The following is a 14,128-nucleotide window of genomic DNA, read 5'->3' as shown; positions in this document are numbered from 1 at the left end:
GAGCTGTATGTGTAACCTGCATGTAGCAGAGCTGTGAACTGTGTAGCAGAGCTGTATGTGTAACCTGCATGTAGCAGAGCTGTGTACTGTGTTACAGGGATGTATGTGCAACCTGAAGGTAGCAGTGCTGTGTACTGTGTAGCAGAGATGTGTACTGTGTTACAGAGATGTGTGTGTAACCTGCATGTAGCAGAGCTGTGTACTGTGTATATAGAGCAGTGTGTGTAACAGCATGTAGCAGAGCTGTGTACTGTGTTACAGAGATGTGTGTGTAACCTGCATGTAGAAGTGCTGTGTACTGTGTACTAGAGCTGTATGTGTAACCTGCATGTAGCAGAGCTGTGTACCGTGTTACAGGGATGTATGTGCAACCTGCAGGTAGCAGAGCTGTGTACTGTGTATATAGAGCAGTTTGTCTAACCGAATGTAGCAGAGCTGTGTACTGTGTTACAGAGATGTGTGTGTAACCTGGGAACTATAAAAAAGTGTAAAAAAAAACCCATAAATATTCAGATCACCCCCCTTTTCCCAAAATTAAAATAAAAGACACATCATGGGTTTCGCAATGTGTAAAAACGCCCATTGTATAAAAATATATTCCCCATACGGCAAACAGCAAAACAGAAAAAAAAAAGAGTCCAGATGTCCGATTCGCCGTTTTTGGTCACTTCATTTGCTACAAAAATGTAAATAAAAAGTGATCAAAAAGTCTTAAACACCCCAGAATGGTATCAGTAAAAAGTTTAGATTGCCCCGCAAAAAATGAGCCCCACCCTGCTCTGTACACATAATTACAAAAAAGTTATGGGGCTCAAAATATGGCGACAAAAAAAATCGGATATTTTTATTTTTTATCACTATTAAAACGCAAGAAAAACTATACATATAAGGTATTGCCGGATTCGATCTGACCTGTAGAATAAAAGTAACCAGTCAGTTTTATCGCACATCGAATGTCGTAAATAAAAATCACGTAAAACTGTGGTGGAATTGCTTTTTTTTTTCAACAGGAAGAATGGGCAGTTTTACCATCTGAGAAAATAAAGAGCCTCATCCACAACTACCACAAAAGACTTCAAGCTGTCATTGATGTTAAAGGGGGCAATACATGGTATTAATAACTGGGGTGTGTAAGCTTCTGATCAGGGTCATTTGGGGAGTTTGTGTTGTGATTATGATTTATAAAGAGTAAACACAGTTGTTTGACATAAATGGCTTCAGCCGACCACTAACCATGAGCGAGAGAAAAGTGTCCGTGTTATCATTCATATTCTCTGCACAATGGTTAAAGGGGTATTCTCATCTTAATGATCACTGGCAAATCTGTTAATGATTTGACAGTGATAATTTTTCTAAATACATTTTATTACCCGATTCCCATCCTTTTTTAGAAAATAAGTCCCCTCTTACCTGATGTTGTCTTTGGTCTCCCCTGGTCTCGGCCACCTCTCCTGTCGAATCCAGCCGGGCCACGCTTGCGCAGAAGACGGAAAATTCTCTCCCGGCTGGGCCGCGCAATGTCCTGAACGCGCATGCCGCCGCGCATGCGCCATGATGACTTCTTCCTGGCCAGTATAGTACAGAGCCGCGAATGCGTACGCCGACTCTGTACTATACAGGCCAGGAATAAGTCACCATGGCACATGCGCGGCGCTGTGCGCGTTCAGGACATTGCGCGGCCCGGCCGGGAGAGAATCTTCAGTCTTCTGCGCAAGCGCGGCACGGCCGGGAGAAAAATACAGGAAGTGAACGTTACGCTCAAGAAAGGTAAGTATGAAAAAGGGAAGATGAGAATACCCCTTTAAGAAATCATAAATTCTGCAAGGGTATGTAAACTTATCAGCACAACTGTAAGTAGCTGTGTGATATAAATCTGTGGAATATGGGAAGCATAAGAGGATGTGCACCTTAAATCCCATCTTTGTAAGGCCTCTTGCACATGGTCGCTGTGTGCCTGTGGTCGTATTGTGGACCACATACGGCGGTTCCGCAATACACAGGGCACCAGCCGTGTGCATCCCGCATCCGTGATGTCGACCCATTCACTTGAACGGAACAGAAACACGGATCGGATCCCCACAGAAGCACTACAGAGTGCTTCCGTGGTGTTTCTGGCCTCCGCACAGCAAAAAAGTAGAACATATTCACGGACCCATTCAAGTTGAATGGGTCTGGATCTGTCCCGGCTGCTGCACGCACGTTGCCCGTGCATTGGGGACTGCAAATTGCTGTCCCCAATGCACGGAATGGACCAACAACGTTCATGTGCAAGAGGCCTAACACTTGTGATCTGTGTGAAGCGGCATATATGCATTCATGTTGCATGTATTTATTAATTAGGGTTACCAATTCTGAGTAACTCGGAGTGACAGGAGATTTACAGAATCAGATTTATTTTTTTTGTCGTCATATTTTGAGCTCTATAACTTTTTTGTAATTATGTGTACAGAGCTGGATGGGGGCTGATTTTTTGCGGGGCAATCTGAACTTTTCACTGATACCATTCTGGGGTGTTTAAGACTTTTTGATCACTTTTTATTTACATTTTTGTAGCAAATGAAGCGACCAAAAACGGCGAATCGGACATTTGGACTCTTTTTTTTTTCTTCTGTTTTGCCGTTTGCCGTATGGGGAATATATTTTTATACAATGGGTGTTTTTACACATTGCGACACCCATGATGTGTATTTTTTTAGTTCTTTTATTTTCATTTTGGGAAAAGGGGGGTGATCTGAATTTTTATGTTTTATTTTACACTTTTTTATAGTTCCCAGGTTACACACACATCTCTGTTACACAGTAAAAAGCTCTGCTACATGCGGTTACACACACATCTCTGTAACACAGTACACAGCACTGCTACATGCAGGTTGCACATACATCCCTGTAACACAGTACACAGCCTGCTACATGCAGGTTACACATACAGCTCCGCTACACAGCACACAGCTCTGATACATGCAGATTACACATACAGCTCTGCTACACAGTACACAGCTCTGCTACATTCAGGTTACAAATACAGCTCTGCTACACAGTACACAGCACTGCTACATGAAGGTTACACATACAGCTCTGCTACACAGTACACAGCTCTGCTACATGCAGGTTACACATACAGCTCTGCTACACAGTACACAGCTCTGCTACATGCAGGTTACACATACAGCACTGCTACACAGTACACAGCTCTGCTACATGCAGGTTACACATACAGCTCTGCTACACAGTACACAGCTCTGCTACATGCAGGTTACACATACAGATCTGCTACACAGTACACAGCTCTGCTACCTGCAGGTTACACATACATCTCTGTAACACAGTACACAGCTCTGCTACATGCAGGTTACACATACATCTCTGCTACACAGTACACAGCACTGCTACATGCAGGTTACACATACAGCTCTGCTACACAGTACACAGCACTGCTACATGCAGGTTACACATACAGCACTGCTACACAGTACACAGCTCTGCTACATGCAGGTTACACATACAGCTCTGCTACACAGTACACAGCTCTGCTACATGCAGGTTACACATACAGCTCTGCTACACAGTACACAGCTCTGCTACCTGCAGGTTACACATACATCTCTGTAACACAGTACACAGCTCTGCTACCTGCAGGTTACACATACATCTCTGTAACACAGTACACAGCTCTGCTACATGCAGGTTACACATACAGATCTACTACACAGTACACAGCTCTGCTACCTGCAGGTTACACATACAGATCTGCTACACAGTACACAGCTCTGCTACCTGCAGGTTACACATACAGATCTGCTACCTGCAGGTTACACATACATCTCTGTAACACAGTACACAGCTCTGCTACATGCAGGTTACACATACATCTCTGTAACACAGTACACAGCTCTGCTACCTGCAGATTACACATACAGATCTGCTACACAGTACACAGCTCTGCTACCTGCAGGTTACACATACAGATCTGCTACCTGCAGGTTACACATACATCTCTGTAACACAGTACACAGCTCTGCTACATGCAGGTTACACATACATCTCTGTAACACAGTACACAGCTCTGCTACATGCAGGTTACACACACATCTCTAGTACAGAGCTCTATTTGATGGCTACTGTTCTGTACACTCTACCAGCTGCTGTGCACATCTGACCCCTCCCACACACGTGACTCGTCACATGGTCATGGCGTCATCACAGGTCCTTTGCTTCTCCAGCAGCTAGCAGCTCCGTCAGGTGAAGAGTGTGTGTAGTAGGGCGTATTTTGAGTTAGGGAGGACGGAGTTTTGGCTGATGTCTGAGGGAGGACAGAGTTTTAGCTGATGTCTGAGGTCTGATGGAGTTTTGCCTGACGGAGGACGGAGTTTTGTCTGATGTCTGATGGAGTTTTGGGTGACGGAGGACGGAGTTTTGTCTGATGTCTGAGGTCTGATGGAGTTTTGGGTGACGGAGGACGGAGTTTTGTCTGATGTCTGAGGTCTGATGGAGTTTTGCCTGATGGAGGACGGAGTTTTGTCTGATGTCTGAGGTCTGATGGAGTTTTGGGTGACGGGGGACGGAATTTTGTCTGATGTCTGAGGTCTGATGGAGTTTTGGGTGACGGAGGACGGAGTTTTGGCTGATGTCTGAGGTCTGATGGTGTTTTGGGTGACGGAGGACGGAGTTTTGTCTGATGTCTGAGGTCTGATGTAGTTTTGCCTGATGGAGGACGGAGTTTTGTCTGATGTCTGAGGTCTGATGGAGTTTTGGGTGACGGAGGACGGAGTTTTGTCTGATGTCTGAGGTCTGATGGAGTTTTGGGTGACGGAGGACGGAGTTTTGGCTGATGTCTGAGGTCTGATGGTGTTTTGGGTGACGGAGGACGGAGTTTTGTCTGATGTCTGAGGTCTGATGTAGTTTTGCCTGATGGAGGACGGAGTTTTGTCTGATGTCTGAGGTCTGATGGAGTTTTGGGTGACGGAGGACGGAGTTTTGTCTGATGTCTGAGGGCTGATGGAGTTTTGTCTGACGGAGGACGGAGTTTTGTCTGATGTCTGATGGAGTTTTGGGTGACGGAGGACGGAGTTTTGTCTGATGTCTGAGGGCTGATGGAGTTTTGCCTGACGGAGGATGGAGTTGTGGATGATGTCTGACGATGTCCTAATATGTATGCCGTAGTACCGTAGTGGTGGTAGAAGTGGCACCCATTGCCAGGGTATTGGTGTGGGGCAGTGACAGTGGAAGTCAGGGCAATGTAAACGATTCTCTCTGTGCAGCAAGGTTCATGCCACAGTGGATACCTGGAGCAGCTCTTACATGCAGGGACAGCACATGTCTTTCATGGCCCACTGGGTCAACGTTTTTTCGGCAGTGGTCAGGCAGCAAGCCGGCAACGAGGCCTGGTCCTTTTGACCCCCTCACAATTGTGTTGGCCTGGCTCCTACAGCAGGCACTTATTCACATCCTCTGCCTCATCCTCCTCACAGATGCTGACCTGTCAATAACAGCACCAGAGCACAGCATCACTCACTCTACCCCTTCTTCCTATCACGTGTCAAGTCAAGCGTTGCCACGCCATGTTGGAGCTAATCAGTATGGGTGAGAGTAGCCACACTGACGAGCAGTTGCTCAAATACATCAAACAGCAAACAGCTCCAACTTGGAAAGGTGGTCAGTAACAATGTGCGCAAAATCCTGGCCGCACTGAACCTGGAGGAAATACCATACTAATTTTCTAATTAGGTACACTGGCTTATGCAAGGTTCTGGCAATGAGTCCAAGCATTTCAGCCATTCTTACATGCCGAGGAATGCTCTCCTGCACTTGCAGCGACAGAATGGCCTGCCTCTACACCACTTAGCCCACGACATGCCAACTAATTGGAATTCAACATTGCATATGCTTGAGAGTCTGTACGAGCAATGGTACGCAGTGAATGATTTTGTCATGCACCAGACAGCCTTAGCAGCCAGGAGCATGTGTTGCTTCGAAGTCAGGCAGTGGCTCCTCCCTTCTAAGAGGCACAAAGTTTGTCAGCAGGGAAAACTGAGGCATGAACGATGTTATCCCTCTCATATTTATCTTAGAACAGATGCTGACGTTCATGCAACAGAGGACGATGGTGGAAGAGGAACAGCTAATGCATATTGCTGTCCGCCCTGTAGCTGTTGGGAACCCACAAAAGGAATCTGCATGGAGGATGAGGTGATGCCGCAGGGACAGGCATATCATTGACATCAAGTCTGATGATTACTGAAAAGTCATGATTTTAGACCCTCATTATCAAAGCAAAATGAGGTAATGTTTTCCTCCCACAGAAAGGGAGGACAAATGATGTTATGTTATACCCGGAAACACTGTGTACGCAGCTTGTCACAGCATATGGCAAGAAGACGCCTGCCGCCAGCATGTCTGGAAGGGTGGCCCCTCTCCGCCCCCACAGATTCACGCACCTTCCACTACCAAAAGCAGCGGAAGCAACAGCCATTTCAGTCTCCTCAACATGATGGTGCAGTTTTTCCACATGCCACACCAAACTATAGCCAGTCAGCAAGCCGACAGCTCCCACCTCAACATCCCGGCATACCTACAATCTGGCTAGTCTCTGACACATACTCTGTTCCTTGACCCCCAAGGATTTATGGGCAGGTAGACTGTAACAGTGGCCCAAATTGGCACAGCATTCTTTCTTTCTTGCCTAGCTTTCAGTGTCATGTTGGAGAGGTTTTTCAGCAGAGCAAGGGGCATCGTGACACCCCAAAAGACCAAGTTGTCCTCCGCTATTATCCAAAACTTTTGTTAAAATGAACCAAGCCTAGACTTGGGAGGATTTACACACTCCTCTGGCTGAGGCACATGAATAGATCTAGCCTTGCTGATGGTGCCCCATCTTGCCACTGTTGCTGACTGCCTGCCATCCCACCTCTATCATGCTGCTGCTGCAATCATGCCTCTGCTGCGGCCTGCTGACCATCATGTTGTGTATGGCTGCTGCTGTCTCCATCCTGCCACCACCGCCATCATGTCCCTGCTGCAGCCTGCCGACCATCATATTTTGTATGGATACTGTACTGCTGCTGTCCCCATCATCCCATATGGAAGAGAAATATATTTCAAATATATTTACCAAACTAATTTATATATGTGACATATATTTAAAATATATTTTTCTTCCATGTGGGATGACACTGCTGCCATTATGCCACTGCTGCAGCCTGCCGACCATCATATTCTGTACGGCTGCTGCTGCTGCCTTCATCATGCCACCACAATCATCATGCCACTACTGCGGACTGCCAACCATTATGTTTTGTGTGGTTGCTGCTGCCTTCATCAATCCACCGCTACCTTCATACCACTTCTGCGGCCTTCCAACCATCATGTTTTATATGGTTGATGCTGCTCTCAATTTAAACCGAGAATTGTTTTATGATCATTCACAATGATTCACTTTTCCTTCTGACAATCAACACTTGTGCGTCATATTGCCAGATATTCTGACCTTGTCAAGGAATAATTTTTGGACACTCGGTCTATGTATGTTTAAACATTGTCTGCTCCCTGTTCTCAGTTTTAGAGAGCTGAGCTTGTTTGTGCAGGTTGAGGCATGTCTGGAAATGCAACACACAGTACCAGTTCATTCTGTTGGGAGCAGTTTGGCACTGGTATCTTTGCAGTATATTATTTTGGGGCATTGGGTAGTATAGCAGCCATGCTATTGGGGGTAGGAGTAGGATAACATTTTTGGGAACCAGGAAGGGGAGGATGATGGAAAAGTGAGAAATCTAAGATGTCTGTGTCTCAAACTCTGCAGAGACAAAACGTGGTTGAAATACTTTGTCATGGGGGTCTGGTCACAATGGAGAAGATGAGGAAAGAGAACATCTACATCAGGAGATGTCACTGGATGTAAGAGGTATGTGGTTGAGGATGCAGATACAGTTGTGGACGGATAGGACCATTGCAGGGAATAGCGATTCCTATCTGATTGTCCTGAATAGGGACCCATAAATGCCAAGCCCAACCCTGGACATCAGTAATGTCATAGTTATTTGTTATGTTACTTCTTCTTTTTATTATTTGCTAAATAATCTGTTTAGTCGTCCTATGAAAAGTTATTACTACTGTAACTAACTACTGTATAGAACATCTAAACTAAAATACAGTGTGCTGTATCACCTGTGCCATGTATGTATATTTTCCTGGTACATCGACAGAATCATTATTACATGTAGCTATAAGCTGTAAAATCAAGAATTGTCAATGCGTTATATAGGCATAACATTTTAAGGTCCATTGTGCTTTCTGCATAGTCCTTCTGCTGAATGTTAATCTGATAACTTGGAAAAGATCCAGTACAAGGCAGCACCTGTACAGTCATACAATATGTAATAAAGCCATTGCTAAGCATTATATTTAGATCCCTGTGAAGCACAATGACTTGCACCTGCTTTATTTAGGCAATCCAATGACTTCCCCTCAATTATAGCTAGCTGCATATAAAATAACTTCATTGTGTTGGCCAAAATTTAACTATTTTTTTATGTGGTAATCATTATTGAAAGCAAAAAAAAATCTGTATTATATCCAGTAACTTCAAAAATAATGACACTGATACTTAGAATTACTAAGGCTTTACACTTACATTGTGGCTTCTACTTGTTAAAGGCAGAATCTGATGGACTCAGATCGACTCCGACAAAGATAAGAATGCTTAAATTATTAGTGTTTTCAATTATTTGTTTTTATCTGAAAACACTAATAATTTAAACCTGCTAGAAATTTAATGGAAGAAAATGAACCATTGTAGAGCATCGGCAATGGCTTTGGCTGTGACTGTTAATCCATCACAATAAAGACCTATTTAAAGGATAACTGTCACATTTAGACCCTAATTTCAATTTTCATATATGTAGTTACTAATAACATGATATTCCAGAATAAGTTACTATTAGACTGACTTACCCCATATTTAATAAGATTCAGCCCTTAGCAACCAGTCTGCATAAAACTGCAATTTCATTATTTAGTTAAGATGACCGCCACTGCCCTCACCCTGAAGCTAATCCCGCCTGCCCTCACTAGCCAGTAACAATAGCCCCCCAAAAGTGTCAGAAACCAGAGCCCTCCCCCCTAAAGGGTTAATCTCCTGAAGCACAAAGGGGTCCTCTTCCCACATGTTGCTTTCATTTATACACTGAGCAGATGGCAGATCTCCCTTCCCTGTTGTGCGCTGGTTCAACTCTGCATTCTCCAGCTCTGCTGAGTGAGGGAGCGTCTGCCAAGCGCAGGGACAGGGAGAAGTGCACATAGCCCAGGCACTGTTATCAGCTGCTGGGGAGGACCTGGCTTTAATCATTTACAGACGTGGACAAAATTGTTGGTACCCTTTGGTCAATGAAAGAAAAAGTCACAATGGTCACAGAAATAACTTTAATCTGACAAAAGTAATAATAAATTAAAATTCTATAAATGTTAACCAATGAAAGTCAGACATTGTTTTTCAACCATGCTTCAACAGAATTATGTAAAAAAATAAACTCATGAAACAGGCATGGACAAAAATGATGGTACCCCTAGAAAACACAGAACATAATGTGACCAAAGGGACATGTTAATTCAAGGTGTGTCCACTAATTAGCATCACAGGTGTCTACAACCTTGTAATCAGCCATTGGGCCTATATATATGGCTCCAGGTAATCACTGTGTTGTTTGGTGATATGGTGTGTACCACACTCGACATGGACCAGAGGAAGCAAAGGAAAGAGCTGTCTCAAGAGATCAGAAAGAAAATTATAGACAAGCATGTTAAAGGTAAAGGCTATAAGACCATCTCCAAGCAACTAGATGTTCCTGTGAGTACAGTTGCACATATTATTCATAAGTTTAAGATCCATGGGACTGTAGCCAACCTCCCTGGACGTGGCCGCAGGAGGAAAATTGATGACAAATCTAAGAGACGGATAATCCGAATGGTAACAAAAGAGCCTAGAAAGACTTCTAAAGAGATTCAAGGTGAACTTCATGCTCAAGGAACATCAGTGTCAGATCGCACCATCCGTCGTTGTTTGAGCCAAAGTGGACTACATGGGAGACGACCAAGGAGGACACCATTGTTGAAAACGAATCATAAAAAAGCAAGACTGGAATATGCCAAACTACATGTTGACAAGCCACAAAGCTTCTGGGAGAATGTCCTGTGGACAGATGAGACAAAAATCGAAGTTTTTGCCAAGGCACATCAGCTGTATGTTCACAGACGAAAAAATGAAGCATATCAAGAAAAGAACACTGTCCCTACTGTGAAACATGGAGGAGGCTCTGTTATGTTCTGGGGCTGCTTTGCTGCGTCTGGCACAGGGTGTCTTGAATCTGTGCAGGGTACAATGAAATCTCAAGACTATCAAGGAATTCTAGAGAGAAATGTACTAGCCAGTGTCAGAAAGCTTGGTCTCAGTCGCAGGTCATGGGTCTTGCAACAGGACAATGACCCAAAACACACCGCTAAAAACACCCAAGAATGGCTAAGAGGAAAAAATTGGACTATTCTAAAGTGGCCTTCTATGAGCCCTGACCTCAATCCTATTGAGCATCTTTGGAAGGAGCTGAAACATGCAGTCTGGAAAAGGCACCCTTCAAACCGGACACAACTGGAGCAGTTTGCTCATGAGGAGTGGGCCAAAATACCTGCTGAGAGGTGCAGATGTCTCATTGACAGTTACAGGAAGCGTTTGATTGCAGTGATTGCCTCAAAAGGTTGCGCAACAAAATATTAAGTTAGGGGTACCATCATTTTTGTCCATGCCTGTTTCATGAGTTTATTTTTTTACATAATTCTGTTGAAGCATGGTTGAAAAACAATGTCTGACTTTCATTGGTTAACATTTATAGAATTTTAATTTATTATTACTTTTGTCAGATTAAAGTTATTTCTGTGACCATTGTGACTTTTTCTTTCATTGACCAAAGGGTACCAACAATTTTGTCCACGTCTGTACTTGCAGTCCCTGGCTGTCAGTATGGGGCCTTGCACGCAGCGTGCTCCGTCTATCAACAGATAGACGGACCATGCCTAGCAACCCTATTTTAAGCACAGGTAAAAGTAGGCAGTACAGGGAACAGAAATTTTGAATTAAGGGGTAATTGAATACACAATGAAAAGTTGAAATAGGGTCACCAAGAAGATATTAATCACCACAATCCAATACTCCCAAAAAAATATATACGACAGTTATCCTTTAAGGCCACAGGGCATTGATCCAATGTGGCTACACTGGTGGAAAAGAAAAGGATTGAGGGTTAGTCAGATCCTGTGGTTAGAATCCAAAAGATCTGAACAAACTAGAGGCGCCAATGGATAGAGAGCTAGATGTGAAATAATGGTATATGATATACTACAAAAGTGAATAGGCTGCTAGTGGATTAACACCATGAAGATGACAATCTGCATGTATTGTAAATACTGGTTAGACCCAGCGGGCTCAAAATTATAACCTGCTGGGTTTTTAAAACCTGTTCTAATCCATTATAAAGCGCCAAATCACTAGTCCCTAATAAAGGATCACTATATAGGGGCTTTTTCTGGAAAAAAATCTTCAATAAAACTCAGATCATACCACCCACACAGATGTATTGGATATGGATAGACAAATAGACATTAAAGGATAACACCAATAAAACTCATTAGGGAGAACCCAGATGTAGTGTGCATCAATCCATCATATAAAAAATCCAGAGCTTCGTACCCATACAAAAATGGTTAAAATTACAGCTTAAAGCTAATAAAAAATTAGAGAATCATATACTAGCTCTATTGACTTACTTCACGAGGGGGGCGGTTACCTGGATAAACTCAAGACACCAGGGAACCTTAACCCCCCCCCCCAGCCTGGATCGCCTGTAGAGTATTAGAAAATGAAGGCAGCCAACGACAAATAGGGCTTATTTTCCAATTCTTTATTCGGAATCAAACATCCTGCTCAACGCGTTTCGGGACCACACAGGGTCCCTTTCTCAGGAGCAGTACAGAAATAAATTGTGTACAAACATAACATACAAGTTTCTACCTTATATACATTCACAAAAGCCCGCCATAAGTGCTGGGAGTGTCTTAATCGGCATACTGTGGACGCTGATCTGCCTGCGGTGCGCATATCCGGAAGTACGGGAGGGGAAATCTCATGCTCTCAACTCATCGGAAGTGGTGCTCCGGAAACACGTGCCTCAGCGTGGAACGCATTCCAATCTACAAGTTTGTCAATGGGACAGGGGTGCACTAATCGATGGAGCGAAGTCCCATTTTGCCAGCATCATTGGAAGGGTGTGTGTTGGCAAAACAATAAAGATGAACCTTATCTTTGGCTAGGCTAAGTTATATTTTTTTGATGTAGAGCCTATTAGAATAAAAATAAAATAAAATACAACACTGATTTCTATATTCAGTGTCATCTGGGCTACTTTAATATATATGTGTGTATGTACAGTATACGTACAGTATATTATACTAGAGAAGTAGTTTATAGATAAGATCATATACATATATAAAAATATATATAGAAAAAAGTAAAAATAATAATTATGATAAATATAATAGATATTAGTGATGAATAGTAAAATAGTGGATGATAAAAATGATCAATCTCTCCGTGATTTTTTTGGGGTAAAGACTGTTAATGGGTACGAGTAAAAGTTTGGCTTAAGGGAACAAAGAAATATGTAAATAAGTAAATATATAAATTATATATATATATATGTATTGTTGCAATGTTAATCCTGCTACTGGATCTTGGGTGTGTTTCACTCTTGAGAGCCTGGTGAGGTTCTGTCAATGTGGTCTCAGCTAGGCAAGGCTGAGGGACCACAAGGCTGTGTAATAGCCTAAAGTTTGGGGGACCTAGCGACGCCTAGAGAATGAGGTTTACACGGCCAGCGTCTGGAGGACTACTGGGCCACACTCCCCCAAAAGGTACTGGAGTTGCCACAGCCTGGAGGCTGCTGTATTGATGTTGGCTGAGGAAAGCCGCATGTAATGTCCATGTGTGAACTGTGCTCTACGAGTGAGGTAGGGACGTATTTTGTTTAGGTAGCGCCTAGACGGGCAGGAGTTTATTTGTGTTTTAAGTGTTGGTGGTGCAGGAACCTCACCCCACCCCGTGATGTATAACTCGACTATCCTTTATGAGAAGACTGTCTAAATAAATGCACAGTTTGGACATGAAAATCCGTTGTCTGGTGAGATATCTGTGAGTGTGACCCCCTGAAAAGAGACGATCCCTTACAATATATATATATATATATATATATATATATATATCAAATGCTACCTCAGAATTAGAGTTAAAAACTGGCCATTTCTAGCTCAGGTAAATCAAAACCTGAAATGTGGGTAGTTGTACTGGGAGATATATATTTCTCAAAGCATTCTGCATGACAAGTACCATAAAACAAGTACCGCAAAACAATATAGTTCTGACATTTTTTCACTTATTTTACAAGTTATTGGTTTTTCGCATAAAAATTTAAGAGTAATATAAGAATACTGTATAACTGTGGATCTGAATTTTTTATGTACTAGGTATGGTAGGGTATGGTAATGGGATTTAATAATAACATATTCCAATGATTTATTAAGACTATAGGGTGTGAGAGTGTTCATCTGTTAGATCCAGAACATCTCCTTCCGGCATAATTGTTGGAACGAGGATGAGATCTGTTCTAGGGGGATTACTTTAAGGCTTACTGGATTGACGTCATGTGTTGTAGTGAAATGGTGTGAACTGGTTTAGATTCACAAATAGCTCAAACAAGTCTGGTTCCTTGGTGGGGCAGAAGGGCAGGCCTTTAGTTAAGAGTGCTATCTGGTTTTGTTTCAAGATATAGCTGGATAGATTGAATATGCCTTTCTCTCTTCATTTGTCTATCTCTATTTCTGGGGTGGTGAGGTCTTTGATTTGCATTTTTTGTTTATTGGTGTTACGTTTACAGCATACTCGACATCCTCGATAGTGGGGTTTGGTCTTTTTTTTCAGGTTTAGGATCGGACTGTAGAAATTGTTAAGTTTTAATGGTTGTATTGACTTTGGGGTTATCGAGTGAATAAATTCTGGTGTCGAGATTAGTGTATTGAGAATTTGTGTGCTGGAGAG

This window comes from Bufo gargarizans, chromosome 1, assembly GCF_014858855.1.
Source record: "Bufo gargarizans isolate SCDJY-AF-19 chromosome 1, ASM1485885v1, whole genome shotgun sequence".
Classification (NCBI taxonomy): domain Eukaryota; kingdom Metazoa; phylum Chordata; class Amphibia; order Anura; family Bufonidae; genus Bufo; species Bufo gargarizans.
This window is presented reverse-complemented; position numbering follows the sequence as displayed.